The sequence below is a fragment of the Pieris brassicae genome, chromosome W, assembly GCF_905147105.1.
Source record: "Pieris brassicae chromosome W, ilPieBrab1.1, whole genome shotgun sequence".
In the NCBI taxonomy this organism is placed as follows: Eukaryota; Metazoa; Arthropoda; class Insecta; order Lepidoptera; family Pieridae; genus Pieris; species Pieris brassicae.
Window position 1 is genome coordinate 1,483,403 of NC_059679.1, and position 11,423 is coordinate 1,494,825.

Genomic DNA, 11,423 nt, shown 5'->3' on the forward strand with positions numbered 1-11,423 from the left:
CCCAGGCGCCGGCGCCGACCCCCGTCATAACGGAGAGGCCCACACGCAAGGTGAGCCCTCCGGCTAAAGCCCTCAGCCACACGGCGGAGGCCGCCGCGGAATCAGAAAAGGTCCGCGACGCCTTAAATCTCGCGTTTAGTATCGTAGACGCGCTAGACATAGACGCTCTTGTCGCCTTCTCCGAGGCTTTCAAATCCGCCAACAACGCGGAAGACAAGAAGCAACTTGTAATCGAGCACGTCCAGCTCCTTAAGTCCGTGCGACAATTTGCAGACTCCACCACACCGCAATAGCTACGACCACGTCTAGGATCAAGGCTCGATCACTGTCCGTGGTGACTTTCAATGCAAACGGTTTCAAGCCGCAGGCAGATTTGGTTCGAGATTTCCTCGTTCGCCACCAAATAGATATTTTCCTAGTACAGGAATCTTTCCTCAAGCCCAGCGTTCGCGCTCCAAGATTCGCAAATTACAACGTAGTGCGAAACGACCGACCTACGGCGAAAGGCGGTACGCTCATTTATTATAGACGAGCGCTTCACTGCTCGCCGTTAGACCCGCCCTCCCTTACCAACATAGAGTGCTCTGTGTTGCGCGTAGCCATGACCGGCCATCAGCCGATTATTATCGCGTCGGTGTACCTCCCTCCCGCCAAGGACATACTAGAGAGCGATCTCAAAACCCTGTTTGCGATGGGCCCCTCGGTCTTATTAGTCGGGGATCTCAATAGCAAACACGGGGACTGGAATAGTTCAAAACAAAACCCTAACGGGTTAGCCCTCAATAGGCTTATAGACGTGCTCAATTTCAACGTCATTGCCCCCATACAACCGACTCGCCGTGGCATAACAGGCAATGGCCTTCTCTCAACGGACGTCATAGACGTAGCGGTTTTACGTAACGTGGCACTACAGCCGCGAAGCGTAGAGACGTTACACGAGTTAGACTCGGACCACTTCCCGGTTCACTTTGAATTCGGCCCTCCTAACACTCGAGAGAAGAGGTTCAAGTCCATTGTCGACTGGCAGAAGTTAGACGAGGCCCTCAAGCCCGCCGACACCTCTGCCCTCCCAAATGTCCCCGACAATTTAGTCTCGTCCGCTCACGCGTTAGACGCGATCTCCTCGGTCACTAATCACATTCAGACCAAGGTCGCCGAGTCGTCCCGGAAGGTCCCAGATGAGTTCGCTCAACGCTGGGAGCTTCCCCCGGACGCGAGGCGTCTATTGACCGAGAAGAACGCGGCGACTCACGCCTTCGCCAGAGCACCGACCGACGAAAACCGCAGAGCACTCCGCGCCTCGCAGCGCCGAGTCAAAGAGCGCATGCGGGAAATTAGAAACGAACGCTGGGACCGTCTTACCAGCGAATTGTCACCTTCGCACACGGCCTATTGGTCTCTCGCGCGTTCCCTTAAAACCGACACGGTGGCGTCCATGCCCCCTCTCAAGCGTCCAAATCTGCCTGACGCATTCGACGACGACGAAAAAGCCGAGTGCTTAGCCGTCAACCTAGTGGAGCAGTGCACCCCGTATCTCGATCATAGCGACCCGGCGCACGTCGAACACGGGAACCGCGAGGTCGAACGCATCGTAGCACTGCCCCTCCCTCCCGAGCCGCTCCCTCCTACGTCGATCGCCGAGGTCAAAACTCTAATAAAGAGTTCACTGCCTCGTAAATCTCCAGGTCTCGACGCCATCTCGAACAAGGTCCTCCGGTGCCTCCCGCCCCATCTGATATGCCTACTAGTGTCCATTTTCAATTGCCTCCTTGAAAACTGCACCTTCCCGGCGCAGTGGAAAGAGGCCATTGTCATTGGTATTCACAAACCAGGCAAACCCCGTAACAACCCCACCAGTTACCGCCCTATCAGCCTTCTCAATACGCTTAGCAAGCTTTACGAGAAGGTACTTAAAAAGCGCCTCCTAGACTTTGCCCTAGATAAGGGGCTCATTCCCGATGAGCAGTTTGGCTTCAGGCCGGCCCACTCGTGCGTTCATCAAGTCCATCGAATCACGGAGCACATCCTCTCCGGGATGAAAAGCTCCCTGAAACCGAGAGCCACGGGTGCGCTCTTCTTCGACATAGCGAAAGCTTTCAACAAGGTCTGGCACAACGGCTTGGTTTACAAGCTCTACCACCTTAATGTGCCACTAAGACTCGTGCGTATCGTACACGACTTCTTGTCCGACCGCTCAATGCGCTATCGCGTAGAAGGAACGTTATCGTCTCCTCGCCCCACCATGGCCGGAGTCCCTCAGGGCTCGGTCCTCTCGCCCCTTCTGTTCACGCTGTATACCGGCGACATCCCTAGGGCTCCCAATGTAGGGCTAGCCCTCTATGCCGATGACACCGCTCTCTATACCACCCACAAAGATAGAGGTGTCATTTTGGACAGACTCCAGACCACTACCACGTCGTTAGGCGAATGGTTTCGGAAATGGGGCTTCCAAATAAATCCCGAGAAAAGCGTAGCAGTTCTCTTTGCCAGGGGCAACCCCGGTGCTATCGCTAGGGATAAATTTCACCTCAAGACAGAGGTAACCCTATACGGGCAAGCCATTCCATGGCAAAAGTCCGTTAAATATCTAGGAGTCACGCTCGATAGCGGCATGTCTTTCCGAAAGCACATAGCCGCCCTTCGCAAGAAGGCCCATTTTGTCCTCTCTCGCCTTCATTTCCTCCTAAATATAAGGAGTCAAATGTCTCTCAGACACAAGGTCACCCTGTACAAGGCCTGACGGATGAATGAGAGCACTTAAGTAGGATATACAACGAAACAATACAAGAGAAGGTACAAATTAAAAGTAGCCATATTCGAGCATACATGGTGGATGTCATGAAAGTGGATGAAGCAAGAGAGTTGTCAGGACTTTTGCAAGATCGTCGGCCTACCGGGAAAATGACGTGAAGATATAAGGTATAAAATTGTTGTTTGTCCACGTCAATTGTGTGTAGTATACGGAAATAAAAACAATCTATATTAGGTAAAAGGATTCTACTGATAATATTTATTTTAAGCTCCAACGGCAGTATAGCTTCCAAGTTTTGTTTTCTTTATAGGTAATGACATTTCAATAACATTCATTGAAATATATTGTAATTCGCATAGATACCTGGTGCTGAAAACCACGACAACGTCTTATATGAATATTGTAATTAATTCCCGTTTAAGACGGTAATTCCTGTCAGAGTTAAAGTTTCTTTTGATGTTTAGTTCGTCTTCTGCAGTTTTTGTCAATTTTGTACATATTAGAACATAAACAAGATGTTTCATAACACAGAACAAAGACACCATTTTGTATCCCGTTCACTTTAATACACTTCACTATATTTCGCTGTCTCATGAGAATTATTATAGATTAACGCGTCTCTTGTAAACTAAAATGGCGATTTAAAGAGGGAGAGTTTATCGCCCTTTAAAACTGGCTGTAAATGTAATTATAGATTAAATGAACTATTGTTTAGTGAGCATTATGCTACCTAAAACATTTCATTAAATTAAGTTTTAAATTTCTAAATCCTCATCATCGGTAGGCACATTTATACAGCAGACATGAAGGTAGTGTAAACATCCGGATGTGCTTCTGGAAATAACAATAACTTATGTAAGACATATACACTAATATAATATTAAAAATTAACTTAGAAACTATATAAGTACCCTATATCATCCTGGGGCGCATCATAACAGTTGTAATATGATCCGCATTCACCAACTTCGCCCGTGGCCGTGAAACATGAACGGCTGCGAATTGAAAAGGTAACCGTAAATCAAAATCTATAAAAAAGTCCTGATGCATCTATGGTTGCCAACTGAGTGCACCAGTAGCAGTCACGAATAATCCAATGATTTCAGAACAAACTACTCAAGGGAATTGTCAATGCCCCCTGGTACATTCGCAATAACGAGCTCCATTGGGACATGTAGTGGACGTTCGTTCTCATGTTTTTTTTTAAATGTAATAGGAGGCAAACGGCCAAGAGGCTCACCTGATGTTAAGCGATACCGCCGCCCATGGACACTCACATCGCCAGAAGGCTCGCAAGTGCGTTGCCGGCCTTTTAAGAATTGGTACGCTGTTTTCTTGAAGGACCCTAAGTCGAATTGGTTCGGAAATACTTCAGTGGGCAGCTGGTTCCACATAGTGGTGGTGCGTGGCAAAAACTGCCTTAGAAAACGCTCAATTGTCGAGGTGATACGGATGGTACTTTGTATTTTGCCTTGACGTCCGATAATGAAACTCAGCTGCGGGTATTAGACCGAATAACTCTTCTGAATGGTAAATGCGGTAGAAGATGCAGAGAGACCCAACATCTCTACGCGTTAAATATCCTTCATTAGGTTCGGTTTGAATTATTTATTGGTCTCGTTAAGATTTAATGGAAACAAGTTGTTTTATATGTGGAAAATATCTTGAACTTTATTTGGCTTAAAAAGAACAACACATTGGCTAGTAAAGTTCACAGAGTAAAGAGAAGGGCAAAGACAAACGAGTAACAGGCTTGAAATAAAAGACAAATCAAGTCAATGAAGCAAAAGGCGCGAAATTTAAATATTACAACAAGTTTTAAGTTGGAGTATCGTAATCGTACATGATGTCTCAGTGAATAGACAATGTATTTAAAATATGTTCATGTTCGCTGACTGACATATGTTTTCTAGGCGTAAAGGCTATTACAATTTGTAATAAATGAAAATAATAACGTTTTTTTCCTATATTAAGGTATGGGTCAGACTTTCGGTTCAGTGAACATTGATAATTTTATACCAACCAATCTGGAAGATATCATCATAATCAAACCCAATTAAATGCACTGTAACTAGTAGTTAAAGTTATTAGATGAAAATTACCTATATTAGGTCTCAAATCAAGATTTTTCACCCAGGACCCATGTTTGAAAAACTATTCAGCCAACTACCAGAGCCGTCCAGACCATAGACAGATGTGAAAAGGAATATGCTGAGAAATAACCTAAAAATAATATATTTTAGAACTCGAAAAGCAGCTCCATAGAGACGCCAAGACGTGTTAATCATTTGCTATTATTATTTACTTTTGCTTTTACCAATCCTACCTTGTTGCTAATATTAAGATTTAGTAGAAACAAGTGTGTTGTTTATAGCATAAGTAAAATAAATTGAATTAATCAACATTTGGCAGGCGATATGACGCAATTTACATAAAGTTAACTTTTTGGAACCCAAATTCTTCTTCTTCTAGAATTTATTTTTTATGAAATTAAGTTAAAAATAAAAAGGAAAACTCACGTGATGGCGTTCATCATTATTATTATCGACATGGATACCTGGAAAAAGCAATTTCAAATAATATTTTAATTGTTAGAGTAACTGTGCAAAAACAAAAATCATCATTAGACAGTCACTGTCACATCTTGCTCTACTCTGTGAATACAAATGACCTTTATTTTAATATTATAATTTGAATGACATTATGTCATTATTATATTTAATGTACTAGACACGACCTTCAAGGAGTGAAAGAAGTTTCATAATATCAGTTAATTTGGTGGCAAGGCGATGCGCTCGCCATGTCGAGCAAAAAAGAAACTGGGCCATACTATATTTTTCTTGAGTTCAGGCCATTTTCGACCCCTTTAACTTCGTTGTGGATAAAGTTAGAATCCTGAATCGCACAAAACAATGTAATTGAATATTGTGTTTGCTACGATGGCCAAGTCAATGTATTTATTTAAAACACAAAAGATTTCTAATACTGATATGGTCACTATCTACCAATCGTATCTTATTTCGGTCATACAATGCGCAGAGGCGATGAGAACTTGGAGAATCAGATCGTGGTAGGTAACACAGAAGGCAAAATATCACGTGGCCGTTCACCAACCAGGTGTACCGTCAAGTGAAAGTCTCATCAACTCATCGTCCTGAAAACTGTACACTGTCGTAATAGAGGCGCTGGACAGAAACCGGTAGAAACAGATAGTCTGCTCTAGATGCTTCGTTGCTGACCACGACGCTTGGACATGAGCTGCCGATTAAAGAGAGCGTAAGTATGGATTACAGGTATCTCACAACTTTTTACGGTAGAGGAACAACGTTGCAATTTTGTTTTTTTACAAGTAATGTTTTTGATGGCATCACACAGGAATTCAATTCGCAAGAAAAGTTGAATAGAGAGATGAGTTTAGGTACCTAAAGTCAATAGCATTTTTGCGTACGTGACCTCCTATAAGTTGAAACGTTTCAGCATCGCAAGACCGAATGAAAGAACGATAACTTTATTTATTAAAAAAACATTATTTTGGTATATTTTAAACATAAAGTTTTCTGGCGCTATGATAGTTGACAATTATTATTTTTAAACTTTTCCGGCAAATTTTGATAAAAGCTTTCATTACTCTGATGTTTCCAAAATTTCAGTTTTATAGTTATAGTTTTACAAATTTTTAAACTTATAAATTTGATAGGGTTAGTGTTGTTCAAACCTTTTGCAAAAGATACTACATATCAACTTATACTCGAAATTATTATTATATTTAATAATAAAAATGAATTCCTTCAAATTGTACAAATTTAGTTTATACGTTAACTATTTCATATAATATAAACAATTATATTTTCTTAACAGCTTAAGCCTGACAAGTTCGCTGAATTGAGAGACAATGATATATAGGAATATACATATGTTTATATCTTTATGGCGATATCCTAACTAAATAAATACTGTTATTATAATTGTTTCCAATGGCTTATTCGTGACATATTATCAATTTGATAAATACCTATGTTTATTTAAACAACGAGAAGTGGAGAATAATAATACAATTGAAAAACATAATGAGGAAAAGTTATATTATAATAAATATCTACTAGTGATAAAGCATTCTTATTTATTGTAAACTGAAGAACCAGGCGGTGAGTATTTTTGCACTTTTTACCTAAAATACAGATTACAATATCCCAAGAGACTGTTAAAATACACAAAATCAACGCGGGCGTGAGCTGGTTTATATTAAAGTATGATATATTGGGGAATTACATTTTTATTATATATCCGTAATTAATTAATTAATTGAATGTTATTGAACGTAGTTTTCAGTGTGAAATCTGAAATCGTCAACGAATCAAAGTCGTTGATCTATAGCAAATTATAAACTCGTCATCTACGAAGTCGGTAGAAGGGCAATGCCGTCTTGTTTCTCATCTCCGTTGATATTTTAATAATTTATTTATAATCACACTTTCTAAACTCAAAATATCCGAAATATAAAAAATAAATTTTATTTCCCTATATTAGATAAGTTTTATTTTAAATATTGAATTTTATATGTTCTAAACTATTATCTGGACACGTTCGTTATAAAGAAGTTGGACAAAAAGTAACTTTTTTAGAATCGCGTATTCTGTCATAGTTAGAAGGCGCAACGGTGCAATGTTGGTTCAGCCGAGCGTTCATGGAACGAATTTTCATACAAATTAAACGAACGTAATTTGATTACCGCTAAGGTCACGTGGGAACATAAACTGTCTCGTTTTTCGATGTCATGCTACGAATTAGCGATGCATCTAGTTGTAGGAAGAGCTCATTCGTGATTTACAAGTGAGTTATGCATACTTGAGCAAAGTTAAAAGTTATATATAATTACAGGACATAAATATATATTTCGACGTTTTTTTGAATAATATTAATATATTTAACATTTCAGTTTAAACTACTACATACGCTCAATTCGTTGGAAATTCGCTATTTTTTAATAAACAAGAAATAAATCAATAACACTTCGAATCTTTGCTACTAAATAAACATAGTCTTAGATAAATAGATGCACTACTAAAAGGTCCCATACCTTTTGACTTTTGAACTTATAAAATAATACATAATAATGCCTTACACACGCCGTCGACTGTTTGGGTCTAAAGCAAGCTGGTTTCCTCACGATGTTTTCCATCCCCGTTCGAGGGAATGTTAAATGCTCACATGGAAAGAAAGCCTATTGGTGCACAGCTGGGGTTGCAAATGAAATTAATTAAAATATTACCTTTAAGTCTTAACAAAATGACGTCTCAATTGATACTAAATATAAGATGACATTAATGAGTGTAATCTATACACTAAGGTCGCAACACGTGACTATTGAACGCGGATAATGTACGTAAATAATATTTATATTTTTACTAGCTGACCCGGCAACCGTTGTTTTGCCATGTATATTATTTCCAGGAAACATTTTTTTAGTTCAATAAAAATATCCTATATATAATAAGATAGGGGATAATCGTAGAGGCGTGACAATTAAGGGTTGTAAGTGCTGTTTCATAAAAAAAAATTGGGCTGGACACCTCTTATCACTTATATCACGGGGTTTGAGATATAGATGGTAGCCAATTCCCAGACTTACTGAATATGCATAAAAACATTCATAAGCATCGGTGGAGCCATTTCGGAGGAGTATGGGAACGAACATTGTGACACAAGAATTTTATATATATAGAGATTCAATCTACATTCTTGGGTTGAGGGGTTCAAGAACACAGGCGCCAATTACAGATATATGTTGGCTCGTGATGGTACCCCTGAAGCCAGAGCAGTGCTTTCCTCGCTCGAAGAATAGGCTGAAAAGTAAGTAGGCTTACATAGAAAAATATTATTTGCAATAATCAAATAATATATATAAATGAATCCCTATTTCTCTTGGTCACGGCATCACGCGTGAACGGCTGGACTGATTTCGCTAATTCTTTTTTTGTTGTGTTTGTTATCGTCAGGAGAAGGTTCTTTTGAAAGAAAAAAATTAAAAAAATTCGCGGGAAATTTGAAAATTTAAGAATACTTTTGTTATGATATTTTTTTTTCATTTCATTCAAACTTTTTTGAATTAACCTTATGGCGTTTTAGATAAAATTTACAGAATGCTGCAAATTTCGCCAAAGAGGATGTAAGAAAAATGAATATCGTTTAAAATAAATGCATCGATCGGATTTATTATATTGATAAAATCAATAACAGTTGTTAATTGTTTATGGCATTAATATTGTATAAAATCCATGTTTTTCACATGGTCTGTCACAGTTATATGTGGCCTGTTCGCATGTCGGAAAACCAACAAAACTATTTATTTACGCGCCAGAAAAACCAACAATGAATGTTGTGTATCATAAAGCATTTTTAGTAAATTGTACCAATTCGAAATCAATATTTATATTTAAGACAGGACAACGTCTGTCGGATCTGCTAGTTCATATATAGATATGTAGCCTTCGAGATGCAATACAAAGATTATAGCGGTCATACAATTTGTATATACCATTTTTATAGTACGATTTGTGTTTAGCCTCAAAAAGGCTTCAGTTTGCCGATTACCTCATCATCAGTGCAATTGTGGACCAGCGAGCATTTTCTTGAGGTCTGAGAACAGGTAAAAGTCGCTGGGGACAAATCTGGAGAATACGGTGGAATGAATTCGGATTTATTACGATTGAACAGGAAGTATACAGCAGGGAAATGCTGCCAGCATTAAATATAAACAGCGACCAAACTTTTAAAATGTCTATTTAATTATTATTAAATCAAAATTTATTCATATACGTAGTACAATGTACACTTATGAACCTCAATTATATTCCGGATATATTGCCAAATATTTTGTATATGTCCGATGAATGTTTAGTGTTCCAGCCGTATAGCCGGAACGATCGCTTTGCAATTTAAAAAGTCTAAATCATTTATTCATAAGTATAGGTAACATAATGTAATATTATAAATGTTTAAAAAATATGAAATGCTTGTAATTTTACATCACTTAATTAATCACGTAATTAATAATAATAAAATAAATTAAAAACAAAGATTTGTCTTTGTTTTTAGTTAATAGGAGCACGCACTTACATTCCCATGGGTAAAACGCACCATTTATTACGATGTAGCTTAAAAATATTGTTAATTGTGTGTGTGTGTTGTTCATAAATACTTTGAATCTATAGCAAAGCATAATATATTATATATTAATACATGAGAGGCATTAGAATGATTCAAAAAATCAGTATAAATAGAAACATAACCAAGGCAAGCAATGTATTAGAACACGCTCAGTCACAAAAATGGAGGTGGGTGTGGCGCGTCTACGTGACAAGAGGTGGACGAAAACGGTGACCACATGGGCGGGTCCACAGGGAAAAAGAAAGAGAGGTAGACCTGTGACTAGGTGGGAAGACGACATCATAAAAACAGCTGGTTCCAACTGGATTCAAGTAGCCCAATCTAGAGAGGACTGACTATCTTTGGAGGAGGATCTTAGGTGAACCTAGAGAGGAGTTCTTACAGAATGAAGAATAATAGTGTAATAGTAAGATTAAGGAAAAACTAAGTAAATTTAGGATACAAACTTAATTACTAACAAAGCTAATAATTGCATGTAAGCAAACTAACTTAATCTAACTTCTTGTTTTATAAATAAGAATTAAAAGACTTTTTTTTATTTTATATGCTAGGCTGATCCATTTTATAAGTCTCCGTCTCTTAAGCGTAACATGCTGCTAAATTTGTTGTTTTTTATTAGATATAGGTGCGTAACACTGAAAATGTTTATAACTGGCCAGTTAGAAACATTGCTAATGAAAACTTTTTTTAATTAAATTTTAGAACTCTTTGGTAACCTAATGTAGTATTTTCCATTCATTTGTCATTTGTTTTTGTGAATTGGTGGCAAATCTAATCTTGTTACACGATAAAGTGAACCTAACGCGAGAAAATGTTCGGTCAATGATTCCGTATGACTTTCGTAGTTGGCTTACTCAACAACAAAGCTATTATAGGCCGAGATTCGATTAGCCCCATCTCGTGCCACTATTTACAATTGGATTAACAAGTTTTTGCGTGGACATTACAATCGCAATGATGATCCGCATGAGGGACGTCCTTTAACAGCGAGTACTGAAGATAACATCAGTGCTGTGCGACGCATGATAGAGGAAGATAAGAGAGTGAGTTATCAGCAGATACGGGCAAGCCTAGGCAGTGGTATTGAGTCAAGTTCAAAAAAGATTACAAGAACATTTAGGCGTCAGGAAGCTTTGTACCAGATGGATTCCCCATACTTTAACCGACGACTAGAAACACCTTCCACCAGAAGTTGAGGAAAGACTTATATTTGTGCCGTTTATTATTAATCATATAAATGTATATATTTAAATTGCAATTTTTTTTTTCAAACTAGTTTATTGTCGTTTATTTTTGTAACACTATTTCTTTTCTATCATTGTACTGTTTTTCATAAAACGTTGTGCACTGCTGTTATTGATGCCCGTGCATGTATTGTCTTTAAGAGTGTCGTGTGTTCTCTGTACTTATGTGTTTAAATGTTAATATTTTTAAAATAAAATATCATTTTAATTCAATATAATTTCAAAAGGAAATGTTTGTTTGTAGTAAAATCTTTGGATCT

At 38.5% G+C, this 11,423-nt stretch overlaps 1 long non-coding RNA gene across 1 annotated transcript; it reads right to left on the reverse strand.

The window, feature by feature from the left end:
- Positions 1-2,704: 2,704 nt before the first annotated feature.
- Positions 2,705-5,523, reverse strand: LOC123718367. The gene is made up of 4 exons (XR_006755013.1): positions 5,272-5,523; positions 4,855-4,975; positions 3,664-3,747; positions 2,705-3,586 (listed from the first exon to the last, which is right to left on the reverse strand). It is a non-coding gene; the product is annotated as an uncharacterized LOC123718367 (long non-coding RNA).
- Positions 5,524-11,423: the final 5,900 nt, after the last annotated feature.